This window comes from Hemicordylus capensis, chromosome 1 (assembly GCF_027244095.1).
Source record: "Hemicordylus capensis ecotype Gifberg chromosome 1, rHemCap1.1.pri, whole genome shotgun sequence".
Lineage (NCBI taxonomy): Eukaryota > Metazoa > Chordata > Lepidosauria > Squamata > Cordylidae > Hemicordylus > Hemicordylus capensis.
This window is the reverse complement of record NC_069657.1, coordinates 110224704-110237018: the sequence shown is the minus strand read 5'-3', so window position 1 is coordinate 110237018 and position 12315 is coordinate 110224704. Positions and strand designations below refer to the sequence as shown.

General features: G+C 46.2%; 1 protein-coding gene and 1 long non-coding RNA gene across 4 annotated transcripts in view; one reads left to right on the top strand and one right to left on the bottom strand.

Annotated features, from left to right (window-relative positions):
* ELP4 (elongator acetyltransferase complex subunit 4) overlaps positions 1-12315 on the bottom strand; it is a 283969-nt gene that overhangs the window by 113324 nt on the left and 158330 nt on the right. The window lies entirely within an intron of this gene.
* Positions 12064-12315, top strand: part of LOC128339339 (uncharacterized) — a 36062-nt gene continuing 35810 nt past the window's right edge. Inside the window, exon 1 of the long non-coding RNA XR_008313004.1 lies at positions 12064-12180. This is a non-coding gene — a long non-coding RNA (uncharacterized LOC128339339). The remainder of the gene's footprint in view (positions 12181-12315) is intronic.

Genomic DNA, 12315 nt, shown 5'->3' with positions numbered 1-12315 from the left:
TAGGACTAGGGTGTAAAGCAATTAACATCCACTCAATTTTTAAAAGGTATACATACAAACTGAATCTAAGTATAAGGAGACTGCAGAGAATTTGAGAAAATGAAGGCGGAGGGGAAATGGAAATATGAGAACAGAAAACAAAGGAACAAAACAATTAAGAAAGAGGAGGGGGGGAAGAAAAGAGTTGGTAAATAAAAGACTGCCAACACTGTGAGACTCACTGACAAGACAGGAAGGGTGGGATGTGAAAGAGTGGCAGAAGTAAAAATTTCAAGAGAGTTACATTCATCTTTCAGTAGGGGCAAGACACTAAGATCATCAGAAACACTAAGATGATGAAGTGTTGTTTTGTTAATGGAATAGCAGAAACTAAGAATCATTAATAACAACTAATAACCTAGTAGAAACTAAGAAGGCAGCAAAGCACCTACTTCAAGTAAGCCTAACTAGGATTACATGTAAAGATGGATAGGAATGGTCTGGAAACCTCACATATAAGGTTAAAAACTGGCTGTTTTCTGCCTGTAGCCTACAAACTTGCATTCATTGGCGCAGCTGCTACTTTATCACAGAATGTTAGCAAAAATTGTAATTGCTGCTGAAAAGAACATTTCACAGGATGTTGGAGTTCTGCAAGGGAAGGAAAAGGTCAGTTTCAGAGGGGGAAACTCTTTTCATGGTGTCTAGGAGAACTGTTATGTATACGGTGGGAAGTAAGCCCCTATAAGGACAAAGACACAGAGCTAAAAAGCTGAATTTAATGAATGTTCATAGCCAGGATATTTGAACTAACGAGAAACAATCGAGAGGGAACTGAGAAGCAGTAATCTGAAAGCAGGATGGGTGGTGGAGACGAGTGTTCTCTCTAATTTTTTTATGTGTGTGTGGAATGTGTTTTGCTCTGGGCGGCAGGATCAAGGCAGTGTGTGTGCAGGTATATTCAGAGTGGGACTTTCTGATTTAACCTTCTGATTTAAATTGACAGAGAGGACATCAAAAAGCTTGTGAGCATGTGCACATGCACACGCCTTAGAGGGAACACTGGTGGAGACAGATGCCTGAAAATCAAGAGACATATGAGGGCTGAGGAATTTAGTTCCTCCCCACCCCCTGCAAAAAAAAAAAAGCTGAGGAAAAATCTTACACAGACTAAGTGATTGGATGGTTTTGCTGATGGCAGGAATAGTGTAGACAGAGCAATGAGATTTGGAAAATGGAAATCTGCTCATGGGAGGCCCAAATGGCAGGGGCTGTTTTTCACATATTAAGGGTTTTCACACAACAGGGAGATGGTGAGGTAGGGTGGGCAGGGGGAAGGGCGCATTAAACTTACCTTTCCCCCAGACGATCCTTCAGTGTTGGTGGGAAGTGTGGACTGCGCTCCCACACAATCTGTGCTGTTGCATGAAATCATGTAACATGATTTCCCAAGGCTCATCATCCCAGCCTCCACATATTGCACAATGCACCGAATAACAAGTGAGGTGTGCTGGGGGAAGCACCCGCCTTTGTGTCTGCTCAGGCTGCAAGCAGTCCCAGCAGTCAAACGATCCCAGCACCAGGGTTAAGGATGTGCTCACACCCTTAACCCAGTCTGTGGTAAAAAGCTGGGTCAGGAAGGTGGGCAGCACTGGGATTTGCAGGGATTCTGGGTACTTCACATGCACAGCCTAACCCAGGCTAACCTGGGTTATGCTGCACGTGTGAATATCCTTATTGAATTTACACAGCAATCTTTGGCGGCAAATCTCAACCTAATATTCACATGTATATATAGTATTTTTATTAATTCTAATTAATTCTAATCTAATCTAATTTAATTCTAATCACTTAAGAGTCCAATCCTATACATATTTACTAAGAAGTGAGTCTAATTAAGTGTGTGCAGGACTACAGCCTTAAACATATTGCTTCAACAAGACCACTTTGGTCTGCAGCTTCATTTTGGTACAGTGCTGTTGAATCTGAAATTCTAGCTATCATGTTGACTCAATTTCTGCTATCTGAAAAAACAATGCTGTGTCTTCCACTTTTTTTTCTTTTGGGAAAAAACCGGCATTTTAATATGCCATATGTAGAAGATTAAAGACTTTGTCTCAGAGCAAGCTCAAGTGAGGGAAAAGAAATGCTGAATCATCCCTGCTGAACTGCTTGGCTGGGCTTCTCCTAAAACTATCCTGTATTACTGGTAGGCTCAAAATGCTGCCAACACCACCCCTCTTATCAACAGAGCTTGAACCTCCCTGGGCTTGGGGTGGAATCCCAGGGAGAATCCTCTTTATTTTGCTCTTGGGAAAGTACAAAAATCTTCCACATGCAAACCTGCACATGGTGAGAAAACTGATAGGTTCTTACCGTTTGAGGACGTGATTGCACCAGAGGAATCCTCTCCCTGCCTTTTCCTGAGTTAAAAAACCAACTCGGAAAGGCTTGTAAAAAGCAAAGAACAAAACAGTTTTATTTAGTTACTACAGACTGTTTCCATCTGAGGCTTTCTCAGCTTTTATATACAGTTAAAAATACTTAGTAAGTTACAAAAACAGGTTGTCTTTAGGCACACTTAAATGTTTATAGAATCTTTTTCAACGCCATAGGTAGGATGGGCGTAGGCTAGTGTTTCTTATTTTAATTACATTACAGGTAAACCATAATAGACCAGTATCAGGAATATGAAAGAACATGCACACAAAGCAGCAGAAATTCGAATGCAAAATCTGACTAACAAACTGTTCCCTATGCTGAATTCCCTTTTCCTTGAACTCACCCAGTTCCTGAGGAGAATCAAGATTTCTGCAATCCTTTCTTTTAAGGTTCTACAGAGTTATTCCATGAGAGAAACCTCCATGCTAGCTTCGACCATGAGGGAGCAAAACTTCATTGCCCCTCACTAAGCCTTTCCGCACCCACTTCTCTAAAAAAAAGACCGCCCTTCTTGTTCCCAGATTTCCCAGCAACTGCTCTCTATGTCCCTCCCACCTGGTGTATGGATTGGTCAGGGGAGTCCAAAAGACAAAAGGATCTTTTCACTCTCCTCTTTATAGTATAGGGAATTGAGATTTTAAACTTCATGATGTACATTCCTCCCCCAATCTCCTCGCTCCCAGGATACACTCTATAAAACTGGTCGGTAGGGGTGTGCACAAATAGGATTTGTGACTTGATTCAACCTTGGATCACAAAAATTAGAATTGATTTGTCAAACCAGGCAGCCATTGCCAGCCGGTCTGACAAATCGAATTAAAGAATTGCATAACCCCACACACAATAGGAACATAGGAAGCTGCCATATACTGAGTCAGACCATTGGTCTATCTAGCCCAGTATTGTCTTCACAGACTGGCAGCGGCTTCTTCACGGTTGCAGGCAGGAATCTCTCTCAGCCCTATCTATGCTGCCAGGGAGGGAACTTGGAACCTTCTGCTCTTCCCAGAGTGGCTCCATCCCCTGAGGGGAATCTCTTACAGTGCTCACACATCAAGTCTCCCATTCATATGCAACCAGAACAGACCCTGCTTAGCTAAGGGGACATGTCTTGCTTGCTACAATAAGACCAGCCATAGGGAATAATGGGGATCTCGAATCACCCCATTCTTCCCCATGGGTAGCTCATACAGACACTGAAATGGGTGGTAGGGCATGATGGGTGCTACCTACTACCCAACCCACAAAAGAAATGGGCAAGTGGGTGATTAAAATAAAATAAAATTCAACCCTCCCCAAACCCCCATAAGATCCTGGGGCGGGGTGTTGGTTGAAAATAATAATTAAAAATTGCCCGCTTGCCCATTCCTTTTGTAGTTTGGGTGCAGGGTTGCCAACATTCAGTTGCTCCAATACGGGACACAAGTCAAGTGGGGGGCCATCATTTCTGCACATGCTCTTGCTCCTGCTTCAACTCCCATGGCACTTCTTAGCCCCATTCACCTCCCTTGCATTGTCTTCCCTGATGCAATGCACCCTACATACACTTTCACTCACTATGTCCCTGGATGGGGCTGATGCTGCAAAAGCAGTCTCCTGGAGACTGGGATTTGGGGGGATGGGAGGAGAATCTTTCAGTGCACAGCTCCTCCCAAGCCTCTCTAGGAACCTCCACTCTCTTTGTCTCATTCCTTCCTTTGCCTTCATTCCTTCTGATTCCTCCAGCCTTGCCCCTCCAAAGCGACACCTCGGCGCTGGCTCAATGCTTCTGCAGAACACGGGGATGAATTTTGCTGCATTTTGCTGAATTTTGATGCAGAGGAGCCCCAAGCAAAAGGGCAGCAGCAGCCCTAAAAAATGAAAGATGCCACCCAAGCAACCCCCCCTTGATCCCCTTTCCAATTCTGGTTTTGTATCCCATTTACACAGCACACCTGCACAGAAGAATCTCTCAGTGGGCTCCTTGAACTGAAATGTATGGGCATCGGAAGCCCATTTCCTGGCATGCTGCCTCCTTCCTGACATGGGAAGGTCTTTCCCTGACACATTGCCTGCCAGACACCCTTTCCATTTATCCTGAAGCTCGCTGTTGCTGCTGCTACTCTCCCGGACAAACCAGCAAGGTGGGGATTTTGCAACCCTGCCTTGAAAAACAACTCTGCAGAACAGAAGCAGCACACACAGTCCCTCCCAACAAAGAACACCACATTTTGCCAAACAACAGTCCAAAGATGGCCAAAAACACACACAACAACACTGACCCAAAATCCACTGCCAGCCACAGTGCCTGTGCTGCAGTAACATCATTGGCACAAGTTTCTTTCACAAGCCTGAGACGGCTGCTGGATCCAGCAGGATTCCAAAAAGCCTTGGAGGGTTTTGATGTTGGTCCTGCCAGTGATTCTGTCGATGCCCTGGTGGGAACCTAGAATAGGGAACTCACCAGGGCTGTAGACACAATCGCTCCTAAGCGTCCCTTCCGATCTGCTTTAAAAGTGGCCTCTTGGTGTACAGAGGAGTTGCAGGGTCTGAAACAGCAAGGTAGGCGATTGGAGCACAAGTGGAGGAGAACTCAGCTTGAATGTGACAGGGCACAGCATAGAGCCCATTTGAAAGTTTACGTGGAGGCGATGCATGCGGCAAATAACCAATTCTGATCTGCGTGCATTGCTTCTGCAGGTTCGCGTCCAGCATTGCCGTCCTGGAGTGTAAGGAGTTTGATTCAGGCTCCTTCCAATTCAAACCAATCCCGGGGACTTTGTTCTGCTGTGATGCTTTTAATGGGTTCTTTGCAGACAAAATCGCTTGCATTCGGGTCGACTTGGACTCCACTGTTTCTGCAGAGTCTATGAAGGTGGTGTCCAGCAATCCCTCTTGCAGTATTAGATTGGATCAGTTTCAATCAGTTGGTGTGGCCACATCTGGATTACTGCATATAGCTTTGGTCACTGTATCTTAAGAAGGATATTGTAGAACTGGAAAAGGTGCAGAAGAGGGCAACCAAAATGATCAGGGGCCTGGAGCACCTTCCTTATGAGGCTTCCTTCTGAAGGAAGTCTTCTTCCCTTTTATAGCTTCCCTCACTCTACTTGCTAGCCACACTGGCATCCTCCTGAACTTGGTGGTACCTTTCCTCCTTCTTGATATACATTCTAACTGTGCTTCTAATACTGTGATTTTAAATAAGTTCCATGCTTTCTGGAGTGATTTGACCCTCCTGACTTTCCCTTACAACTACCTTCTTACCAATCCCCTCTTTTTTGAGAAGTTTCCTCAAGAAGTTTCCTGCTTTCACCTCCTTAGGTAAGTATACTGAGAAGGAGGCTTTAGAGATCAATTATTCTAAGACCAAGATAATGGTGTTTTCACAGCACCCCTAAATCTTTAAATGGACAATAAATGGGCATAGTATTGAACAGGTTAAGGTTTTTAAGTATTTGGGCATAGTATTCCACCAAACTAGAACACGTAAAGCCCATCTTGATTATATTTCCCAAGGTGCTGAACTGACGGCAAATGTGATTAAGTCCTTCTGTTACTCTAGGGGTGCCTTTTTCATATCAGCGGCTATAAAATTGTTGAAGGCCAAGATATATCCCCAAATTATTTATGGGGTGCAGATCAGTCCTGTGGAAAAATTCTCTCAGCTTGAAACAGTACAAACTAAATTCCTGAGGACTATTTTTCAGGTACCCAGTGGTGCAGCAAATGCCATCCTTCATAGGGAAGCAGGGGTCACCTTTCTGAAAGCAAAAGCATGGTTTTGCATAATTAAATTTTGGTTAAGCCTGGTCTTCTTTCTGGTTGGTCTTGCTCCTTTAGTGTTATCAGACAGTTTCATTTCCAAATGGAAATCAGCTCTAAAATTAAAATTGCATTACTTGGGCACATCTCAAGAAGATCTTATTGGGTAAGGATTAGAGCAGGCGCTTTGCTTTGTGAAGCAACAGCTCTGACCCTAACCACCCAAGAGATGGTTTAGATCTGCCTGTTCTGGATGGGGTTACACTCCACCTGGAAGATCAAGTACGTAGCTTGGGAGTGTTTATGGACCCAAAGCTCTCCCTGGTTTCTCAGGTTGAGGCAGTGGCCAGGAGCACTTTTTATCAGCTTTAGCTGATATGGCAGCCATGTCCATTTCTAGAGGTAAATGACCTTAAAACAGTGGTACATATGCTGGTAACCTCCAGGCTTGACTATTGTAATGCACTCTACATGGGGCTGCCTTTGTACCTAGTACAGAAACTACAACTGGTACAGAATGCGGCAGCCAGATTGGTCTCTGGGACAATACGGAGGTATCATATAACACTGTTTTTCAAAGAACTGCACAGTCTGGCAATATGTTTCTGGGTGAAATACAAAGTGCTGGTTATTACCTATAAATCTTTTAATGGCTTGGGTCCAGGCTATTTAAGAAAGTGCCTCCTTTGTCATGAACTCTGCTGCCTATTATGATTTTCTGGAGAGATCTGGTTACGGTTGCCTCCAGCTCGTTTGGTGGCGACACAAGTCCAGGTTTTCTCTGTGGCTGCCCCAGGGCTTTGGAATATGTTCCCTGCTGAAATAAGAGCATCTCCTTCTCTGTTTTCAGGAAGACCCTTAAGACTCTCCTGTTCTCACAAGCTTTTAATTACAATTTTAATAATTTGTTTTAATCACCATTTTATACAATTTTTTTGGTGTCTCATGTATTTTAATCTGTGTTGACTTTTAAATATTTTAAATTTTGTTTTCCTAGAGATTTATATATCAGGCAGTATAAAAATATAATAAACAAACAAACAAACAAATAAATAAGCTGTGAAACAGATGACCAGGTGAGCTGCATGTCTGCTCAGTTCGGTGTCTAGGTGCAGAGTTCTCAGGGTCCCTGCTTCTTAACTAAAAATCGTCTCCTGATTAAGTTTAGCACACACATAATCCTCTGTCCTCCTCCCCTACAGGTTACCCAGTCTGCTTTCCCCAGTCAGGCTAGCAACTTTTCCTCTTGGCTCAAGGGCTAAGGACAGGACAGCCAGCTAGCTACCAAGCCAGCCTCTTTGTATGCTGGTGCAGCAGTGCATGCATGGTCTCCCACACACTTGCTGTTCTCTATGACTGCAAACATTTTATACTGCTTTTCAACAGAAGTTTTCACAGTGGTTTTCAAAGAAAAATAAATAATAAGATGCTCTCCAGTCCCCAAAGGGCTCACAATCCAAAAAGGTAACACCAGCATCAGTCATTGAAGGGATGTTGTGATGGGGTTGGATAGGGCCAGTTGCTTTCCCTATGAGAAATAGAAAATATTCACCACTTTATAAAGCTGCCTTTTTACTCAGGTATCAGGGGTATCTGCTAACTGAGTAAAGTTAGTTAGCTTACTGCTAACTTCTTACAGCTGCCACATTAAGGAAGCAAGCTGCACCTGCTGGGCCTACCTATCTGTGCTCCTGAATCACATGACTCTGCAACCTGCCACTGAAGCAGAAATGCCACTCTGACTTCCACACTGGATGGATGGTCAGTAGGATGCTGGAAGGGAACGGAGACAAAGGGAGAGAAGCTGCTCATGAGAGCAAAGTGTTTTGGGTGAACAAAATGTTCCAGCTCTTCTCCTGAACTTTGGACACCATACCACATGAAAAAATTAATTTTGTCCCCCAAAGAGTCAATTGTCCTTTATAAACAACCTCTATAATAAAGCGCCTGGGTGTGCACCCGTGTCTCTTTCATGCCCAGAACGGCCGAGGGAGAAACGGCCGCGGGCACCAGGCGGCCATGTTGGCTGGATGGCCGGCCCGGCCGCGGGAAGGCCAGAGGCGGTGGCCGCGGGGAGGCCACAGGCAGCGGCGGGCGGCACTCCTGGCGGCGGCGGCGGAATTCTCCGCCCGGCCGGGAGGCCAGAGGCGTCGGCGGCAGTCTTGGCGTCGGCATCGGCGGCACTCTCCGCCCGGCCGGGAGGCCAGAGGCCCGGCCGCCCACAGCGTCGGCGGCACTCTTTTAGCGCCCGTTAATGTGCTGTTGTCTGCACCGTCGGCGGGCTTGGCGTCGGCGTCTGCATCTCTGGCTCTCGCCGCCTGCGCGCTCTCCCAGTAGCTCGCCGCCGAACGGCTGTTAAACCAACCACGCAGGGAAGCGGCCCGCTCCCTCCCCGGCGCTGCCTCTAATCTGCCCTCACCAGTCCGGCTCTCGCCCGGCTCTTCGCTCCTGCATCATCCTTTATCTGCTGCTGCTGCTGCTACTGCTCCTCAGGTTCCCCCCCCCAACTCTGGCAGCAAATAAAGTGTCTTCATGAACCCCAAGGATGTCCGGGAAGCACTATAAAGCCCCTGAAGTCAGCTGTTGCATCAAGTATTTCATATTTGGCTTCAATGTCATTTTCTGGGTAGGTGGAATGAGTTGTTTGATGTGTATCGCGCTTTGTGTGTACGGGTATATTATGGATGTGATTTTGTGTGTGGGGGGGCTGGGGGGAGGGGGAAGGGCAAGAGGGAGTGGGGCAGGGGGAAGAGGGAAGGGCAAGAGGGAGTGGGGCGGGGGAGGGGCAAGAGGGAGTGGGGCAGGAGGAGGGGAAAGGATGAGAGGGGGAGGGGAAAGGGGGAGGAAGGGCAAGAGGGAGTGGGGCAAAGGGAGGGGGAAGGGAAGGGCAAGAGGGAGTGGGGAGGGCAGGAGGGACTGGGGCAGGAGGCTGACAGGGAGGGGAGGGTGAGAGAGAGGGGTGGGAGGGGGAGGGTGGGGAAGAGAGTGGGGTGGGAGGGAGGGGAAGAGAGGCAAGAGTGTGGGGCAGAAGGGAGGGAGGGAGGGAGGGGCAGGAGAGAGAAGGGAATAGCCAGCCCCAAAGTACGAGCCCGTTAATATAACGGGCTAAAGAGGAGTGGGACAGGGGGAGGGGCAAGAGGGGGAGGGGCAATTGGGAGTGGGGGAGGGGAAAGGGCAAGAGGGAGTGGGGCAGGGGGGAGGGGGAAAGGCAAGAGGGAGTGGGGCAGGGGGGAGGGGGAAGGGCAAGAGGGAGTGGGGAAGGGCAAGAGGGGGAGGGGGGAGGGCAAGAGGGGGAGGGGCAGGGGGAAGGGAAGGGCAAGAGGGAGTGGGGCGGGGGGAGGGCAGGAGGGACTGGGGCAGGAGGCTGACAGGGAGGGGAGGGTGAGAGAAAGGGGTGGGAGGGTGAGGGAGGGCAAGAGAGTGGGGTGGGAGGGAGGGGAAGAGAGGCAAGAGTGTGGGGCAGAAGGGAGGGAGGGAGAGTGGGGCAGTACTATCAGAAAAGGGCCCCCACTCTCGGCCAGAGGAGGCGATGGGCCCAGCCGGGTGGAGGAGGACGCGGTATGGCCGAGGCTGCGGCGGAGCCGCGGCCTCGGCCAGAGGAGGCGGAGTTAGCTGGCCCCAAAGGTCTACTAGCGCCCGTTATTTTAACGGGCTTAAAGTTACTAGTACTCTATAAAAGTCCCCAGTTGGCAACTCTAGGTTTAGATCAGTATGTGTGTTTGAAAACTCCAAATACCATATTTTAAAGTAGTTCTATTTAATTCCAAAAACTGTATTCTTGAGCATTAAAACATTATGCTGCCTTTACTGATAATATGCTGTCACACACAATCGTTTAAACAAATAGGTTTTTTCATAACCTGAATCTCCTAATATAACTGAACTGGATAGTCACCCTCTTTATTGGTTCAGTAAATACAAAGTAAACTGACCTATTTATGTATAAATTGAACAAAGGCATACCAGCTGTTTCACTGATGCTTAAACATAGATTTTGTAAGTATATAGTGCAATATGAGCAAATGACCTCTGCTGCACTAGTGATTTTGTAACACATTCTTCTAATGCAATACTAAAGCCATCCTCCAGAAAATAAATATGAAAACTTTAAAATGTAAGTTACTGCAAAAGGGCCTTTAGAAATTATTTTATGTACAACTTTATGGAATTCAGTTAAGAATTTACAGTTTCAAAACAAATTAATACTATTACAAAGCAACACTAACAGCCTTGCATATGTAACCTCACATTTTAAATGTTTTAGTCTTGGTGTTATTTTCTTTGCTTTGGCAAGATTCACATGAAACTATGAGAATTTGTCTCAGAGGATCATGGACTCATGTGCCTCTCTCTTTTCCTCTTGTGTTCAAGAAGATAAGTGAAAGCTTTTCCTCCCAGTTTGAACTAATGGCACAGTGGGGAAGTAACTTGCCTAGGGAGCAGAGGTTGCTGGTTCGAATCCCAGTATGTTTCCTAGACTATGGGAAACACCGATATCAGGCAACAGTGATATAGGAAGGTGCTGAAAGGCATCATCTCATACTGTGCAGGAGATGGCAATCACGAAGCCTTCCTGTATTCTACCAAAGAAAACCGCATGTCTCTGTGGTCACCAGGAATCGACACTGACCCGACGGCACAACTTTACCTTTACCTTACAGTTCCACATTACATATGAACTCAGGAACCACAGTGAGTTAAAACAAATCAGGATCAAACAGCAGTTTCAGATCTCATTTATTATTTTAAAATGGCTTGAACTAAAGCACAGCTCTCTAAGTTAATATGTTAACTGGCTCTATCCACCCCCAGCACAGTACCTCCAGTGACTGTTGCTGGTGTCTATCTTATTTTTCTTTTTAGATTGTGAGCTCTTTGGGGACAGGGTTCCATCTTATTTATTTATTATTTCTCTGTGTAAACCACCCTGAGCCATTTTTAGAAGGGCGGTATAAAAATTGAATTAATAACAACAACAACAACAACAACAACAACAGCAACAACAGGCTAGCAGACCAGAGAAGATTCATAACAAGAAATGAAATGTTCACAGAAGTTGAGCTGGAAGAACTACAAAGAGCAACACAGGCTCAGGATATGGAAGAAGAATTACCACCAACTGAAGAAGTTGCTCAGGCGCAGGTGGAGGAGGTGTTGGAAATAGAGGGTGTCATTGTCGCTGAACTGTTTCAAAATCAAAACCAGGCAACCTCCCCTTTGCCTTCACCTCAAAACCTAAATGCCGTTTAACAAAAAAGCAACAAAAACTAAAGCAAAAAATAACTGAGCACATGAACCAAACAACTACCAGGGTTCAACTTCCAGCCAAAAAACAGTTGCCAAACAACTTGCTCAGGCATTAAAAGATGTCAATGCTGCACTTGCAGAAATAACAACCAAGAATTTGCAAGAAGCAAACCAACTAATGTACAGTGCAGCAACAACAACAACACAAGAGCTCAGATATAAGATCAGTGGACCTGTAAAAAAAGAAAGTAGTACATCACCTAAATGAGTTGGGTTGAGTTGGAAGCCTACTCTGGGAAGAGCAGACACATCTGGGAAGCTGAGAAGCTGAGCAAGCCCTTCTAAACATCTAGCCTTTTCCACTTCAAACAAACTAAGAGGGGAGTTTTGCAGGGGCTGTTTCTCTCTAAGGGGAAGGTCTTAGTCTCTCTATCTCTCTCTGTGTTACTTGTTAGGGTTAAGATAGCACAGGGCTAGGAGTTCTTAGGGTTACCTAAAGGCAGTGTTTACTTAGTAGTGGGGGTGGAGTCAGCTAGGGCTGGGAGGGGCCCCACATTCCTTTTCTTTGACTCCCATCCATTGTGACAGTTGGAATCCTACTCTACATATGAGGTGTAGGCCCGAGAGCATAGCGAACAGAGCATAGTGAACAGGGATAGCAAACAGGACGTAGGAGTTTTGCAGGAGTTTAGCGGGAAGTGTGCGGGGGAGCATGGAACAAGCCCCCGCGATCACAAGGATCACAAGGAGCCTGGTGGAGAAGAGAACGTAAGTACATATCCCTCCCTCATATCCCTCTTATGCTTGGGAAAGGCTGTTTGGACAGTTAAATAGCTGACCATTACAGCTGAGACCTATCCTAATAAACTATCTAATAAACGGACAATAAGCTCCCTAAAGCTC